Source organism: Nannobrachium achirus, assembly GCF_963921795.1.
Source record: "Nannobrachium achirus genome assembly, chromosome: 19".
Classification (NCBI taxonomy): Eukaryota; Metazoa; Chordata; class Actinopteri; order Myctophiformes; family Myctophidae; genus Nannobrachium; species Nannobrachium achirus.
Window position 1 is genome coordinate 44,953,845 of NC_137826.1, and position 19,447 is coordinate 44,973,291.

Below are 19,447 nucleotides of genomic sequence, written 5' to 3' on the forward strand. Positions count from 1 at the left end.
CGCTGAACCGGGCCAAGTGCCACCACCACGGCCTGTCTGGCTGCCACAGCCGTGTCCCACAACCCCCCCTGTCTGTCTGTCTATCTGTCTGTCTGTCCCCCACCCCTCCTGTCCCAGCCTCCATGTTACAAGGAATTAGGTCTACACACGGCTTTCCTCCATGTAATATGAATCCATGTATACATACTGTATACTAACTAATGCATCCTCCTCTGCTCCTTCAAACATTAATGCTGAATCCTGGACGGCCAACGCATGCAGAAGAGGGCCTTGATCTTCAGGGTTCATGGCCGCCTCGTAAATGACTCTTCAATGGGGGAGGTATAAGGACTCCACAAACCTCTCTCCACGGACGTGCAGATAATGCTAGAAAGGCAGGGGCTGAAATTTCTAAAATGGCCTTTTGGTGAAAATATTGAAAATAGCTGACCTCCAAGCTCACAACACGTCGCAGCGCGACTCGTTGTGAGCTTGGAGGTCGGCTATTTTCGGTGCTTGATAAACTAAGCATAATCAAATCAATACTGGAAATGTGGCATGGATTTCTACATGGAGAAGACAATTCTTTCAACAAAAGATCCTGCATTCAAGTTCAGGAGAGTTTGGACAAGGCAATTCTCTTGAATGCTGCCTTCAGGTATGGCATGGAAAGGAGGCATTTGCATTTCTTTCACCATAGTAAAAACTGCATTTCTTGTCTGGAGAGGGCACTTTTTACAGATGGATAAAAGGGCAGGGGCTCAAGCCCCCTTTGATGTCTATGTGTGCACGTGCCTGGGGAGGTATAAGGACTCCACAAGCCTCTCTCTCTCTCTCTCTCTGATTAGTGCTGGCTCTCAGTCTCTCTCTCTCTCATTCTCTGACGAGGCCTTTTGACTGCGCTCCTGTTTGAAGGATGCTGATTAGACAGCTGAAGGGCGCACGCAGCCCAAGTGGAAGGATGGGCACAGAAAAAAAATGCAGAGCCAAGTAAAAGGCTCCTTCATTACTAAATTATAATACACCATCTACCTCTATTCTTAGCTCGTCTCCTGTCCCCCCCCCCCCGTACTTCTTGCACAGAAACCATCACACAGGACATCATTTATATACACATTTATATATATATATATATATATATACATATATATATATATATGATGTCCTGATTTATGATATACACAATCTCTCGAGACAAGAGTCAATGATGGCTACGCGCACACAGAAAAGGGACAAGTGGGCGGTCCCTTTTCGTGACGATGGCTAGCCAGAATGTGATATACATGATTACCCCCTTTTTTTACAACGCTGATGACGGCGTCACGCCGAAGCGCATCCGTTGTTGCTGCCTGCTCTGCAGCTTACCATGTCCGACTTATATAGTCAAATAAAAAGCGCCTTAGTGGACAGACCCGTGAGTGCTGGTGTTCTCTTTGAGTTCTTATTGTTAAGTTACTTTCCAGCGGGCGCCCGCTGGCCTACTGGTCCAGGCGCATACCACACAGGCATTGCCACATACTGTAGGCATGGATGCCTGACGGCGTCGCCGGTTCGATTCCCGATCCGGACGACCTTTAGCGCATGTCACTCCCCATCTCTCCCCCCATTTCCTGTCAGTCTACTGTCCTATCAATAAAGACATAAAAGCCCCAAAACAAATCTTTAAAACAAAAAGTTACTTTCCTGACCCGACCGTGCACCCGGTACGAAGTTTAGTATTCTTGAGACGAGTTGGAGTCGAGCTAGCACCTCTGCTTTAAAGATATTACCCCCTTTTCCACCCAATTTAGGCATTTTGTCACTTAATTGCTGTATGATTCTTGTATCCTACTGGTTCAACAGCCACTGAGGAGCCCCCACCGGGAGGACGTAGCACTCCTCTCGTACTTTACCCCTGCACCGCAGAGTAAAGTCCAGAGTGTTAGTTACTCTGAGTGGTGTGATTGTACTGTGTTGAATGGTATAAAAGTGTGCCTTAAGGTGTTGCCTTCTGTATGTGACAGTCACTGTGTCATAGAGCCTGATCCAGCAGTGTTTTAACAGTAATCCTCTTTAATGTGAACATACACGCGACCCCCCCCCCCCCCACACACACACACACACACACACACACACACAAGCACACACGCAGCGGTGGCGTTGTGAGCTTGTAGATCTGCTATTTTCAAATAGCCAAGGTATACAATAGGGCTCAAGTAAAGTGGTTTATGTATGTTTTACAATATTGTAATTTATATCTGCAGTAAGTAACTAGTAACTCAAATTTCCAATAAATGTAGTGGAGTAAAAGTACAATATTTGGATCTGAGATGTAGTGGAGTAGAAGTAAAAGTACAAATAACTCAAAATTGTACTTAAAGGGATATTACACTTTCAAAGTCATTTTATCGTCTAATCAGGCTTTTATGAACACCCTGAACAGTTTTTAATTTGCTTGATTCAATATTTAGATATTTGATGTAAATGTTACCAGGCCCGACACGCCCAGGCCCTCTCCACATACACACCCATTGTAACTTCAAACTCCATTTTAACCATGATAGATTCATTAAAAACACCCGTTGTTTTTTCTGTTGACTCATACTACCCTCCTAATACGTGAGCAGGCTGTGTTTTTTCGATAACTTTTTTCATTAATTTTTGGAGCGGTGAAAGCGCTCCCAATAGACAGGTATGTCCGTGGGTATGTCCGTGGGTGGGTGGCTGGGTGGCTGGGTGGGTGGCTGGCTGGCTGGCTGGCTGGCCGTGTCCGTAGCCTGGCAATACCTTGAGTGGCCACACACAACACACTAGTTAAAGGAGGGGCGCTGTTTTGTGCAGGCCAGGCACACTCACCACTCACTCACAGGCACAGTTTACAGTTTACAGTTTAGGCGTTTAGCAACACACACAGGGTAAAGCTGCTCAGATTCACCGCTCCACTTCGAACCGAGGTTTGATTTTTAATAATTATTTGGGAAAATGAAAAATATTTAATACAAAAATGGATTATTAACACTTATGTTGCAATGATTTTTTTCTCTTCAATGTCTCGCGTTGCCATGGTTACCATAGACTTCCATGTAATTGTGCAATTGTGTAAAAAGTGCACGCCCATGCCTAGATGATGCACCACGTGTGTAGATGCTGTTCACAGCTTTCAAACAAAAAAATCCGCTTGGAAATCCGTTCAGGCATTCATGATTTATGGGCCATTATGTTTTCTTCAGATGTAAACAAACATGGCTGCCATGTTTGAAAGAATGGGTTGGTATGGGGGTTAAACATGCAATTTCGCGATCGCGATCATGCCTAATACATTTCTGGAGGTCCAAAAAAAAAAATTGAAAAAAGAAAATTGAAAAAAAAAAATTTTTTTTTCCAAAAACGGCCCAAACTCGGGAAACTCGGGGTTGGCACAGCGTTGGTATCAATACAAACTCGGGAAACTCGGGGTTGGCACCAGATGTGTTAAAAATAAATGAAAAAAGTTATCGAAAAAACACGGCCTGCTCACGTATTAGGAGGGTAGTTTGAGTCACCAGAAAAAATAATGGTTGTTTTTAATGAATTTATCACGGTTAAAATGGAGTTTGAAGTTACAATGGGTGTGTATGTGGAGAGGGCCTGGGCGTGTCGGGCCTGGTAACATTTACATCAAATATCTAAATATTGAATCAAGCAAATTAAAAACTGTTCAGGGTGTTCATAAAAGCCTGATTAGACGATAAAATGACTTTGAAAGTGTAATATCCCTTTAAGTACAGTACTTAAGTAAATCTACTTAGTTACTTTACACCACTGCACACACGTACACACAAACACACACACACCGAGTTAAATCATCAGTGTTAATTTATAAAATTGTAAATCAGATGATGTGCAAATGTTAAGTAAATGGACACGCTTACATTTGAACATCCTCAGACTGAAATGAACAACTACAAGTGCGCGCGTGTGTGCGCTAAGATGACTGCATTCTAATATCCAGCGGACAGCTAGGGGCGCCCCACCCAGACATAGATCACCAGCCATCCGGGACGCCCAGACCCTGCACCATCACAACAGATGTCAAGCCTTTACCGCCACACGCACGCACGCACACACGCACGCACGCACACGCACGCACGCACGCACACACACACACACACACACACACACTGACTCTTCTGGCATGAAGCTGCCGTCCCAAGGTCATGGCAGAATACAAGGCAAGCAGTCAGCAGTGCAGATGTCATGGAGAAGGAATGAAAAGATTATTTTATCCTGCGTTCGTTTCAATTGGAAGAGGGGTGTGTGTGTGTGTGTGTGCGTGTGCGTGTGCGTGTGTGTGTGTGTGTGTGTGTGTGAGAGAGAGAGAGAGAGAGAGAGAGAGAGGGTGGGGTCCTTAGCTTAACAAGGACTCTCTTTGAGAGGGACACGAGTAGAATTAATGGTCACAAGACAGAAGAAAACCTAAAAATCCCCGATGTTGTCACATACATTTCCTGAAGATGTAACAGCATATCTAATTGTTTTCCCCCTGCACTGTCTTCATCACCACAAGCAGAACTTAGAAAAATAAATCTAATTAAATCAGGTTAGATGATTTTTTTTTTTTATTCTGAGAAATGTTAAGCCCACGTATAAACGCTATATACTCTATCCCAGAGGTTCTCAAAGTGTGGTCCAGGGACCCTCACAGGGTTCCAGGGGGTCCCCAGCTAAAGTAGTTCATACAGCATCACAATCATTTCAGCCACTTTAGGGATTTATATGTTGGCTATTCATTCATAAATGTTAAAACTATCGAAACACAAATCTTCTCTCCTGCAGGGGGTCCCTGGCACAAAGACTTTTCAGATGGGGGGGCCACGGCCAAACATATATCAATTTGGGGGTCCTTGGCCTAGCCTGACGTTGCTCATACTAATTCCTCACTGTGTTGTGCAGTCTGGTTTATTAACCAGGCTATCCTTGGCCGGCATGAAAAATAAACTACAACATCTCTCTCCTATATGACAAATAGCGAAAGATCTACAAGCTCACTCCGTGCCGCATTGACAGCGGTTTGAAGTGGTTATTCATTAACATTTTTGATCAATGTTGATACATAAACTAAGTGTTACCCAATTGCCTACAGTATAATGACATGCCCAAAAATAGGGACGCCACACCAAGTTTATAATGATTATTTATAGACGTGTTAAGAATGAATGCAAGCATTTTCTTTTCTTTCTATTTTTCGTTTGACATGCAATTTAAGGCCCCAGTTGCTATTTTCAACTTTGATGAGATATTTGGCAGGAATTTCCTGAAGATTAATCACTTACTGTTCAGACTGGCATGCCAGGAAGCAGAGAGCCTGTCCATTATGAAAATTGAATTACCCTTGTTAAAACAGTCTTACTGTCAAGTTGTCTCAGCATGCTACAGCTCCACTCTGCATAGGGATATCAATGCTAAAACTCTGCATACGGATAACATGCACAGATTAATGTGAGGACAGAGCGTTACATGGCCTGCTCGGCTGCATTAGGTTTCAGTGTCTTCAACACCGCGGGATTTACCAGGTATTAATTAAAAACTGTTTGGGTGTCTCCATAACATCAGTAGAAAACGGTCCTTCTCACTTTTTTTTTCAAAGACCCCCATATCTACAGACAGCCAGGTAAGGGCCAATAATGCATACTACACTCTTAGAGACTAATTTATTACAGTTCGGCTCTGTCTAAACTATAATATGACGTCATTCAGAGGTTTGGGGGAGCCAGGTACCGTCATTAATTCGGCTGTTTGGTGCCACCGAGATTTTGTGACTCCCCGAACCCCGAACCGAACCAAAATAAATTTGTCTCTAAAAGTGGAGTGTATGCATGGGGCCCATGCATACACTCCACTTTTAGAGACAAATTTATTAGGGTCAACTTGGTTCCATTTGTACACTCTCAGGCCCCTTTGACCAATTGGTTCTAGAACTGGTTGCATTCTACAATTCTGGGAACTTTGGTGCTTTCACAGGAACGGCCAATGAACCAGCTTGTGTTTCCACCAGTTTCAGAGGAGCAGGTGGAAACATCGCCAGGCCTGGTGGTATGATCGGTGGAACTGTCCGTTTCACGGAGGAAATTCAATCAGCAATGGCAGATACATTTTCCCTTTTCTTTTCTTTTTTCGAAATACTTTTCGTTGTTGGCATTGCCATTGTTTATATGCCATTGCTTCCCATTTCAGAACAAGAAAGAAATAGTACATTCATTTTCAGTGGAAACACTCAAAATTAGGTGGGAAAAAAGGACTTCAACCCCAGTGGAAAAGAGGCCTCAGAGATATAGACAGGTAAGGGTCCATTTGCTTCCATTTGTATACTCTCAGAGTGACAGACAGTTAAGGGTCCATTTTTTTTTCTTTTTTCTTCTAAACTTTAAATAAATACAGTATACCAAGTACAATATATATATACTGTATATTGTTTCCCTGTCTGACTTGGTCATTCTAATCAATGATGGACATAACAACTACCTCCACGTTAATGGTCAAATACCTCCTAACTCCACTTGTATCGAGTTGGATTTGGGTAAAGTGATGATAATATAAGGACACATAGTAAAGTATCTGACAATGTATAAAGTTACAATACCAACTTTGATAAGGCAGTATTGTGCTGTTAAAGAAACAGACATGTGAAAAGTTAACGTTTTGACATACAGTAGTTGGTTTATGCCGGACAGCAGAAATATGGTACTTTTTTATATCAGGATATATGGCACGATTGATGAGGTGAGATGAGGTGAGAATGATAAGATAAGTTAAGAAAAAATAAGTTAAATAAAGCATGAAAACATGATACTATTCAACACCAAACCTCATGCAAAAGCCAGTAGGTCTATTTGCATACAGCTGATAACCCAAGGCAGCTAACTCCCAACTTTAGCCTGGAACAGGTGGCAGGTGGTGTGTGTGTGTGTGTGTGTGTGTGTGTGTGTGTGTGTGTGTGTGTGTGTGTGTGTGTGTGTGTGTGTGTGTGTGTGTGTGTGTATGCGCGCGTGTGCTCCGTTTTCACTATTACTGTGTAAGAAACCGTTTGTGTTTACGTTTGATAAACACCAACTGTTCTGCCTCTTCTTACTTTCGCTGTGGCATCCTCAAGGCTCAGTTTTAGGTTCCTTTCATTTTCACAAGCTTGTTCCAGGAAATATTATCTGTAAATATGCTGTCTGTTTTGACATATACATGGGACAGCCCAGCACGCACGCACACACGCACGCACAAGACCAATCTTAGCCTCTAAGATATCCCAGTTTGGCCAGGAATTCTACCGTTTTCGAGCTGTCCTGAATTCCCCACAAATATCTCTAAAACAATTCAATCTTCCACAACATTCACTACCAAATTATCCCCCCCTTTTTTTATATCTCTTCTTTTGAGTGCTTACAGATCCTGTTCTATTGATACAGTAGGTGCAGTCCTATATACAGTATGTGTGCTAAGTACAAAAATAGTCAAAGCAGCCGATCTTGAAAATAAGTGTAACCCTACTCTAAGAAACTCGCAAACACACGCCATGCATGTTGATAACCTCACCCCCAGCTACGTTGTACACACATTTAGTATTTATAGTAGCCGTGTGTTTACAAAGATGTTAAATAAGCACGCTGTGGGTGAGAGCAGGGATTGTGAGAGTTGTATCACAGTTTTCATTAAGCAACACTGGTACAGTATGTATGTGAGAGTTGTAACACAGTTTTCATTAAACAGCTCTGTATGTATGTGAGAGTTTGTGACACAGTTTTGCATTTAACCACAGTACAGTCCTAGTGTTTCTCCAGGCAAACAGAAAGAACAGGATTGTACGTCTACTTTGCTCCGCTGGGAGCAGAGAAACAGCTCAGGCTGGGTATCCAGAATGCCCTCAATGCAGGAGGCATCTGTATTCTGTAGGTATGACATTATTAGGGAGGTACTCTACTGCTGTTCCAACATTCTGTACAGTATGTAGAAATATCATTTGGTGCACACAAATGTGGGACGATATTGTGACAAAAAATAATTGTGCTTTACGATATTATCGCGATAATCAAAAATATTCCCAACATCCATTATCCTGGGGCGGAACCTTTGCCAAAATTAGCCGAAGCTCACAATGCGTCGCAAGAGTTTCGTTAGAGATTGAAAAAAAAAAAGACTGTATCAAGTAGAGCAAGGTCCGTTTTACCAATTATAGAGAGTTTAAGATAGCAGCTCGGCAAATAAAAGGTGAATTGATCCCAGAGCATGACAGAGGATAATTTCGAGATACATTTAAATCTCCACTATACGATTATTGTGAGTGTTTTTTTATCACGATAAGCGATAATAACGATTATCGTCCCATTACTAATGCACAATCATATGGTTCTCAAGTCTACTTTATGACAAAATTACGTCTGTCCTCGGGATTCGGGGTGGAATCTGTTCAGCATAATATCACCATACGTTTAGTTTACCATCTGTATCTATTCTTTGAAGACAATAATTTTTTATCTGCTTATCTTTGAATTTTTTTTGAAAACTTTAGAAAATGTTATCCTAAAATGACCTGCTCGAAACAGATACGCCAGGGGGAAAGTGGTTAAAAGGCAACGCCACATAATTGGTGTTAACAACGTCGTAAAAAGTCAAACTCTAACATCGGGCTGGCTCTAATTCTCTTACTAATGAACATCAAGGACAGTCTTCTCCTGCAAACCTGCTGAACTTTGGAAACCTCTTCCCCCGTCTGAAAAGTGTTTTAATGAATCTTCAAACTCAGGAGCCCCCTTTAAGCCTTCTGTAAACTCTTGCACCCGAGAACACAGAGACTCTCAATAATCATATTCCTTTACAACATGTTTCCCCCCCCCCCCCCCCCCCCCCCACCCTGGCACACTCTGCACCAACTTAAACCCCTCCAGAACGCCCTGTGCATCCTTTAATTCAAACCCCTCAGAGAATCAATCTCTCTGCTGCTGCTCACGGCTACATTTGCAATTCTGTTCTCGAAGCATCTGAAAACAGGTAGGATCACAGAACAGGGGTAGCTTTGTAGCTTTTACTCACGCTCACGCACAGGTTTGAATTACTATTTTTGTGAGAACATTTTAAGATTTGTTTTTGGCTTTTCTGCCTTCATTGTTAGTTCAAGTGAAGATTGACAGGAAACAGGCAGAGAGAGAGAGATGGGGAGAGACACGCAGCAAAGGTCGCCAGGAACGGAGCTCTAACCCGCGACACACTGCCAGGCACTAGTAGCCTGACTGCAAGCGTCAGACTCTATCACACACTTCGTTTTACAACACCACCACTACCAACAGGGGGTGGTGTTGTGCAGTCTGGTTTATTAACCAGGCTAAGGCACTAGAGCCCACGTGGTATGCACCTCGACCACCAGGCCAGAGGGTGCTCCGACACAAACATTTTAAGACAAGTAATTTTAGGAATGCCATTTTCTTTTATTGATATATATATATTTTTTTACACTAAACCTAAAGCCGGAAAAGATCTACAAGGCCATGGCACGTGGAAACATGCTGTGAGCTTGTAGATCAGCAACTAAGCGTAAATCAGGCATAATAACTATCTCTAATCCCAAAAGATAACTTCTACATGTCTAATCCTAAACCCAAACAGAATATGTTTCTAAAAATCTTTTTCCAACATTTCTCCTGTCAGGACGACCAGGAAAAGTAATAGCGGGTATGCACATGACATTATCTTCCACATACCCGGAATTTATGCAGGAACGCCTACTGAGTGGCAAAAAACGACTTTCTGGCTTTGACAGCCCATACATCCAAACAGAAAAGTCCTATCTGATTGCATTAAACAACGTTAAACGACGTTCAACTCACTTTGCCAGTCCATTTGCCATTCACTTTATGCATGCGCATACCCTCTATAGAGACAAGCACGCACACACACACACACACACACACACACGCGCATGCACACGCCACATGTAACCCCATTCTTAAGCAGAGCGACAGACATCAAGTAGGGAGATTATCAAGGGAGTTGTGTCAATGTGTCAGTGTGTGAGTCAGTCTCTCTCTGCGTGTCTGACTGTCTATCCATGGAACCCCAGATCATCCAGATGGCTTCCTATCCTATCCTTCCTCCACGCTAATCCACCACAGAGACAGTCTGTTAGCCTTGACATACCTACAGAATACCACCCTACTACAGACACACTCGCACGGACACACGCATGCAAGCTAGGCTAAGAAACATTTACTGTACAAACTTTGAGAGAGTATTACTCTTATTACTCTTACACAATCGCTATAATATCATTTCCCTGTACCCAAACTGACTCCAGACTAGAGGGGTGATGATTTATACTTAGTGTCACGCAAACCAACAGTGCATCAAGCAGAGCAGTCAAAAGCGTGGCACGCACAGTAAGTACAGTCCAGTAGTGCCAATAGGCCATATAGATCTAGTAAATCCATGGTGTAAAGACCTATAAGGCAGATGGAGGCCTGTTTGTTTGTATACTGTACATCCTCCAGCTATCAGCTTACAGACAGGCATGGTTGTCCTGTCCAGAGAGAGAGAGAGAGAGAGAGAGAGAGCAGGCCGTGTGCCTCCAGCTTGTGTTGCCTTTTGTTATCTGATGGCTGGGCTGAAGTAAGAGAAGCCTGGCAGGTTGGGTTACACTAACGCACAGCGACCCGACCCACCAGCATGGGACCATGTATGATGATGGGGGAAGCCCGACGCCATACGACTGCTGTGACGCGCTGATTGTTTCTTGACTAAAATATTTTTTTTAATTTGCAAAATGAACTGTGGGAGAGGCACTGCACCACGATCACACTGTATTTAACAATTCAAGCAGCTGTTTTATACTTCATCGCACAGATATAACGTTAATATGCCGATCTTGAAGCTCACAAGCTTATAAAATGTTCAAATGATTTTAGAAATGCATTTGAAGATCTTCGCCTATGTACAGTACATAGCCCAAAAATAGGGATGCCAGGATGAATGTGGTGACTGATATAAAGCAAAGAACATTGAACAAAGATAAGCGAACACTGGTCTATAGGGAATAAAGGTGACCATTCCCATGACATGACATCTCCTCTTTTGCTATAGAGCCTGAAATATGTTGTTATGTATTGTCCTGGTGTTATGCAGAAGAATTAGAGGAGGACAAAAGAGGGGGTGACATATTTCATGTCATGTCTTCACTTTAAGCAATGTACAGTCAACGTGCAGAGAAAATAGATCATAATGATTGTCCTCTTTCAGGTTAAGTGTCTCTCTGGGACAAATCGACACACATAATGTATACGGGGCGAGCCAGGAATCCTACCGGCGACACAGTACCCACTCAGCTACACGGCCGCCACATTAGTAGTACAATGTAGTATAGATGTTTGGTCACACAAGCACATCACTAGACTTGGTCATGAAAACATTTTGCTTCAAGGCAGAGCCAACAGATATGTTTAAATACTGGATATTCAAATAATAAACAAATACAAGGACTCTTATATCATCTATTTATAGTAGGCTTCCAAAGCATCTGGTCAGGAATGCCAGACATTTACGACGTCCATTTATACACTCGAAATAAAGTAAATACAACAAGATACCTCCGCCAGCTTGTGATGTCATCACTGTGTAGGGTCAACTTTTCATTTTAAGTCATTTTCATATATTTATATGGAGAAAAGAAATGTTATTTTTGTTTAGATGTAGACTAGTAAGTAGGTAAATATCAGAAGTTGATCCTTATTTGGTTCCTTTAACTTTAACCCATTCAGTCAGGAAAACATTGGTGTCAGATTTGAGCTATATGCAGTATATATACAATCTGCGAGCTTGTACATCTATTTTTTTTCTTCGTTTTTTAAGTGGTTGAAAATATTGTAATAATTAAAAAAAAGGTGGGAGGTCCTATACTTTTAAGATTTATATTTTGGCTTTTATGCCTTTACTGATAGGACAGTAGACTGACAGGAAATGGGGAGAGAGAGAGAGAGAGAGAGAGAGAGATATGGGGAGTGACACGTGGCAAAGGTCGTCGGGAACAGGACTCGAACCCGCGACACGCTGTCAGACGGGCATTGCAGCCTAGGTTTCCCGGACCACCAGGATGGCTCCTGGGGTGTCCCATACCTTTAACAGGCCTGTATGGCTGCATGGCTGATTAACGTCACCTGAGCCAACATGTAATTGTATGAATCCACTGTTTAATAGACATTGGGTGTTCAGGGCTATAATTTCTCTCACGTTCCCTGAAATGTGACCTTGAACTCTTATCAGTGAGACTGGCTCCACCACGTTGAGCTTTTGTTTACCTGTGCGTGCTGTGTACAATCCACTGGTTTCTCTCTGTCGTAAACAACACAAGGCTTTGTTTATGTTCCACCTTTTTCTTTGGTTTAGTTAATGTATAATTCATGTCGTCGAGCCAACCAATCAGATTGTCTTCTCTTGATAAGCGACTACTCGTGCCCGGCATGCAGGCTCTTAAATGTTCAAATGAAAGGTTATCTGTACATTTAAGGGGTGATGAAACCCTAGGCTGGAATATTGTATTTGTTTTCCATTACGGCATAAGGCTGACCTTATAGGACATACATACTATAGCAGGGTGAAGACATGGAAGGCTGCATAAGGCTGACCTTATAGTACACACCCTGATTCAAGCAACACAGCTGCAACTAATCAAGTTAATAATGTGTGCGTGTTAGACGTACTGTAGGCGCGTCGATGTGCAAAGCATTGACCAGTGGCGCACCCACTGTTCTGGGCACACCTACTGTAGATCCAACACATCTGTTAGTCATTTTTCTAGCGTTATTATCATTATTATTATTATTGATTTTTACCACTTTTTCTCCCCAATTGAGTCATTATCCCAATTCCTCCCGTCTGTCGTTGTATCCTACTGGCTGTGTTGGTATAGATAGCCGCTGGACAAAGCCGTTTGCGGTGGGTTCAAACGGGGGGCGCTCTCCATTCCGACATGTAGACCGTCATGAGAGAGGTTAGTTTTACCCTACTGAAGATGTGTTGTTGCAGTAGTAATCCCGCTCAGTACGAGAGGAACCGCAGGTTCAGACATTTGTTCTCATTTAGACAATATTGTCTAAATGTATATGAGACAAAAGACAAATTTCCACACTGTGGACAATAAATGAACTAACTAACTAACTAACTAACTAACATGTCGCCACTCCGACATTGACTTCTTATTGTCGGAGTGGCAACACTTCCATAGTGGTTAGGTTTAGGGTTAGGTATAGGGTTAGTGTCGGAAAGGAGACATGTCGTAATGGAGACATGTCGGAATGGAGACATGCAACCGGTTCAAACCCTCAGCCTTCACAGTGAGTGGTGGGCACTGGGCAGCCACTTCACCACTCACTGTGACACCAGGAGCCTTTCAACAAACTACATAAACCAGCATGCTCTCCTTCAAGTGGTTAACCTACCAACAAACTACATAAACCAGCATGCTCTCCTTCAAGTGGTTAACCTTTCCTGGAGCGTGTGTGTAACCTCATAACCCTAACATGCACAGTCCCACCCATACACAGCCATGCAAAATGCAGCAGCATATCATTGCTGCAGAGCAGAAACCTTGTATCTCAATATTTGAAGTGTGTCTGATTTAGGATGCAAATGTTGCAAAAATGTCCAATTTACAAGCTCGCAACATGGTGTGTGCCGCGTTGTGAACTTGTAGATTGGCTATCACTTTATTTTTTCCCTATAACATAACATCTTCATAGAGAACGTGAAAGTAGTTAGGTTAGTCTGTGGATTTGTATAAATAAATACTATACTGTAGATTTGGGCTTAACAGGAGCTTACATAGGATCCAATGGAACACACAGGGTTCCCACACATTCTTAACAATTAATTTCCAAAACTTTTCCAGAATATTTAACCCGATTTCCAGGACTATATAACAATAATTCAGCTCAATAACGAGTCGCTTACTCCTATGCGCACTGCCCAAAGACAGGTAGTGTATGCCAGTGGTTCTCAACCTTTTCAGGCCATGACCCCCGGAATAATCATATTTGAACTGGGGACCCCGGCACCCTGACGAGCACTAAGAGTTGAGGAATTTTGTAAAACACAGTTTTATTGTGAAAATAGAAGATCTACATGCTCACAACGCCTCGCAAAACGCGAGGCGTTGTGAGCATGTAGGTCTGCTATTTTCACAATTTCTGCCTCTAATATAATTTGACAATTTGTCATCTCAGAGGTATTAACAAAATAATAACGAAATACAATAAACCAAAAGACAATAAATGGCTATTTCTTCCAGGACCTTCAAGGACCCTTGATCAATTCCAAAACTTTTCCAGTACTGGAAGGTTTCCACGGGACCGCGACAGCATGGTGAAGTGTCCGTTGGCTGGGTGTGGGAGCCCTGCTGTCAGTGTGGACGAGGTGTGATCAATCTGTAATGAATATGTAATGCCTTGTGGCCTGTGGACCGCAGCGTTCCACCTCCCCCCTCCCCCGATCACACTGATCAATTAGTCAGGCCTGATTGGCCTGTGATGCCATCAGGATTTATGGACGGCAGCCACACGGTCACGTTCACAACGCTACCTGCCTGCCAATAGGAACTGTTCCACGTGGAATGCCACGACCAATATGAATAGTTCCACACCTACATGCCTTGGCCATTAGGAATAGTTCCACAGCTACTGCCTCGGACAATTGGAATAGTTCTACATCTACCATCTCTAATGGGAATAGTTACTACCACAGCCAATAGGAATAGTCCCCAAATATACTGCCTCAGCCAATAGGAATAGTTCCACACCTACTGTCTCGGCCAATAGGAATAGTTCCACACCTACTGTCTCGGCCAATAGGAATAGTTCCACACCTACTGTCTCTGCCAATTGGAATAGTTCCCCATCTACTGCCTCAGTAAATTGGAATAGTTCATCTTCTGTCTCAGCCACATGTAATGTCTCGGCCAATATGAATAGTTCCACACCTACTCAGCCAATGGGAATAGTTTCAAGTCTACTGTCTCAGCCAATAGGAATAGTTCCACGTCTACTGCCTTAGCCAATAGGAATAGTTCCACGTCTACTGCCTTAGCCAATAAGAATAGTTCCACAGCTACTGCCTCGTCCAATAGGAATAGTTCCACAGCTACTGCCTCAGCTACTACTCGTTTTAAACATGCAATCGTTTGTCCATCTTTTGAAGAGAAAGAAATACAAGGAAAAAAACACACACAAAAAGTCCTTCTAGTCCATTTGCTTAGCAAATATTTCAGACGCCAACCGCTCCAACAACTGACTGAGTGTGTATGTCTGTATGTCCTATTATGTCTGTCTGTCCATATATATATGAGTACGGCCTCAACAGCTGCAACACCGCCGGGTGACCAACCTTCAATAGGCGCTGTCGATCAGCCTTACTATGCTTATGGTATGGTATACGCTAAGGCAGCGTTTCTCAAACTTTCACATTTCAAGGTCTCCCCTCTACTCTGACAGTGTACAAATGGAACCAAATGGACCCGTTAGGGGTCCAGTTGCACACTGTTAGAGTTACAGACCCACAAAGTCCATGGAATCCACTTTGAGAATCACTGGGCTAAGGCACTACTCAGTCACTCCCATGTTATTGAGTCAAACTGAGTCACACTGAGCAGTCACTTGTTTTGGAGCCCACATAAGACCAGTCATACAGTCTAAGAGCTCATATGGTTTCTCTTCGCCTCTCATCTCCATATTTTAACTTTCGCCAATAGCGGGGAAAAAGACGGATCTACAAGCTCGTCCCCGCATTGTGAGGTCGGCTTACTTTCCTCCATGTTCTTTTTTTATATCCTTCTCTTAAGTTTCGCGGAGAGATTTCAAAGATACTCTGAACTGCACACAACCAAGTGTAAAAAGGGCTACAGTAGGAAGGGCTGAAGTAGTTCAACAAATACAAGCTCAGAGAAATGTGAAATATTGGACCTTGGTGTTTTGAACGTCTGGATGGAGCCGTCCCTGAAGTCATGGGTGTGTGTATGAACACACGCACGCACGCACACTCACGCACGTACGCGGCTGATTTGCACACAGGGAGTAGCACCGCCAGTTCTCCCCTCCCCCAAACCGTTCCATCAACACTATAGCCCTCCCTCAGAGATGTCTGAGAGGTGATGACTCCCCTAACACCACCTGTCTCTCTATCTGTCTGTCCCTCCGCATCTTCCACTGTCTCTCTGTCTGTCTGTCCCTCTGCATCTTCCACTGTCTCTATCTGTCTGTCCCTCTGCATCTTCCACTGTCTCTATCTGTCTGTCCCTCCGCATCTTCCACTGTCTCTATCTGTCTGTCCCTCCGCATCTTCCACTGTCTCTATCTGTCTGTCCCTCTGCATCTTACACTGTCTCTCTATCTGTCTGTCCCTCTGCATCTTCCACTGTCTCTCTATCTGTCTGTCCCTCTGCATCTTCCACTGTCTCTATCTGTCTGTCCCTCTGCATCTTCCACTGTCTCTATCTGTCTGTCCCTCTGCATCTTCCACTGTCTCTATCTGTCTGTCCCTCTGCATCTTCCACTGTCTCTCTATCTGTCTGTCCCTCTGCATCTTCCACTGTCTCTATCTGTCTGTCCCTCTGCATCTTCCACTGTCTCTCTATCTGTCTGTCCCTCTGCATCTTCCACTGTCTCTCTATCTGTCTGTCCCTCTGCATCTTCCACTGTCTCTATCTGTCTGTCCCTCCGCATCTTCCACTGTCTCTCTATCTGTCTGTCCCTCTGCATCTTCCACTGTCTCTCTATCTGTCTGTCCCTCTGCATCTTCCACTGTCTCTATCTGTCTGTCCCTCTGCATCTTCCACTGTCTCTATCTGTCTGTCCCTCTGCATCTTCCACTGTCTCTCTATCTGTCTGTCCCTCTGCATCTTCCACTGTCTCTCTGTCTGTCTGTCCCTCTGCATCTTCCACTGTCTCTATCTGTCTGTCCCTCTGCATCTTCCACTGTCTCTATCTGTCTGTCCCTCTGCATCTTCCACTGTCTCTATCTGTCTGTCCCTCTGCATCTTACACTGTCTCTCTATCTGTCTGTCCCTCTGCATCTTCCACTGTCTCTCTATCTGTCTGTCCCTCTGCATCTTCCACTGTCTCTATCTGTCTGTCCCTCTGCATCTTCCACTGTCTCTCTGTCTGTCTGTCCCTCCGCATCTTCCACTGTCTCTCTGTCTGTCTGTCCCTCCGCATCTTCCACTGTCTCTCTATCTGTCTGTCCCTCTGCATCTTCCACTGTCTCTCTGTCTGTCTGTCCCTCCGCATCTTCCACTGTCTCTCTATCTGTCTGTCCCTCTGCATCTTACACTGTCTCTGTCTGTCTGTCCCTCTGCATCTTACACTGTCTCTCTATCTGTCTGTCCCTCCGCATCTTCCACTGTCTCTCTATCTGTCTGTCCCTCTGCATCTTCCACTGTCTCTATCTGTCTGTCCCTCTGCATCTTCCACTGTCTCTATCTGTCTGTCCCTCTGCATCTTCCACTGTCTCTATCTGTCTGTCCCTCTGCATCTTCCACTGTCTCTCTGTCTGTCTGTCCTTCTGCATCTTCCACTGTCTCTCTATCTGTCTGTCCCTCTGCATCTTCCACTGTCTATCTGTCTGTCCCTCTGCATCTTCCACTGTCTCTATCTGTCTGTCCCTCTGCATCTTCCACTGTCTCTATCTGTCTGTCCCTCTGCATCTTCCACTGTCTCTCTGTCCCTCCGCATCTTACACTGTCTCTCTATCTGTCTGTCCCTCTGCATCTTCCACTGTCTCTCTGTCTGTCTGTCCCTCTGCATCTTCCACTGTCTCTCTGTCTGTCTGTCCCTCTGCATCTTCCACTGTCTCTCTATCTGTCTGTCCCTCTGCATCTTCCACTGTCTCTATCTGTCTGTCCCTCTGCATCTTCCACTGTCTCTATCTGTCTGTCCCTCTGCATCTTCCACTGTCTCTCTGTCCCTCCGCATCTTACACTGTCTCTCTATCTGTCTGTCCCTCTGCATCTTCCACTGTCTCTATCTGTCTGTCCCTCTGCATCTTCCACTGTCTCTCTATCTGTCTGTCCCTCTGCATCTTCCACTGTCTCTATCTGTCTGTCCCTCTGCATCTTCCACTGTCTCTCTATCTGTCTGTCCCTCTGCATCTTCCACTGTCTCTCTATCTGTCTGTCCCTCTGCATCTTCCACTGTCTCTCTATCTGTCTGTCCCTCTGCATCTTCCACTGTCTCTCTATCTGTCTGTCCCTCTGCATCTTCCACTGTCTCTATCTGTCTGTCCCTCTGCATCTTCCACTGTCTCTCTGTCTGTCTGTCCCTCTGCATCTTCCACTGTCTCTCTATCTGTCTGTCCCTCTGCATCTTCCACTGTCTCTATCTGTCTGTCCCTCTGCATCTTCCACTGTCTCTCTATCTGTCTGTCCCTCTGCATCTTCCACTGTCTCTCTATCTGTCTGTCCCTCTGCATCTTCCACTGTCTCTCTATCTGTCTGTCCCTCTGCATCTTCCACTGTCTATCTGTCTGTCCCTCTGCATCTTCCACTGTCTCTCTGTCTGTCTGTCCCTCTGCATCTTCCACTGTCTCTCTATCTGTCTGTCCCTCTGCATCTTCCACTGTCTCTCTGTCTGTCCCTCTGCATCTTCCACTGTCTCTGTCTGTCCCTCTGCATCTTCCACTGTCTCTCTGTCTGTCTGTCCCTCTGCATCTTCCACTGTCTCTCTATCTGTCTGTCCCTCTGCATCTTCCACTGTCTCTCTATCTGTCTGTCCCTCTGCATCTTCCACTGTCTCTCTATCTGTCTGTCCCTCTGCATCTTCCACTGTCTCTCTGTCTGTCCCTCTGCATCTTCCACTGTCTCTCTGTCTGTCCCTCTGCATCTTCCACTGTCTCTCTGTCTGTCTGTCCCTCTGCATCTTCCACTGTCTCTCTGTCTGTCTGTCCCTCTGCATCTTCCACTGTCTCTCTGTCTGTCTGTCCCTCTGCATCTTCCACTGTCTCTCTGTCTGTACCTCTGCATCTTCCACTGTCTCTCTGTCTGTCTGTCCCTCTGCATCTTCCACTGTCTCTCTGTCTGTCCCTCTGCATCTTCCACTGTCTCTCTGTCTGTCTGTCCCTCTGCATCTTCCACTGTCTCTCTGTCTGTCTGTCCCTCTGCATCTTCCACTGTCTCTCTGTCTGTCCCTCTGCATCTTCCACTGTCTCTATCTGTCTGTCCCTCTGCATCTTCCACTGTCTCTCTATCTGTCTGTCCCTCTGCATCTTCCACTGTCTCTCTATCTGTCTGTCCCTCTGCATCTTCCACTGTCTCTCTATCTGTCTGTCCCTCTGCATCTTCCACTGTCTCTCTATCTGTCTGTCCCTCTCCATCCTCCCCTTGTTCGCTCTCTCGCTCGCTCACCGCCACGCAGACAACAGGTTTCCCATCAGGCCTTGCTTCTCACAAACAGGAGGAGGACGCCAGCGCTTCCTGGAGGAGAGGACCCCTCCCCCC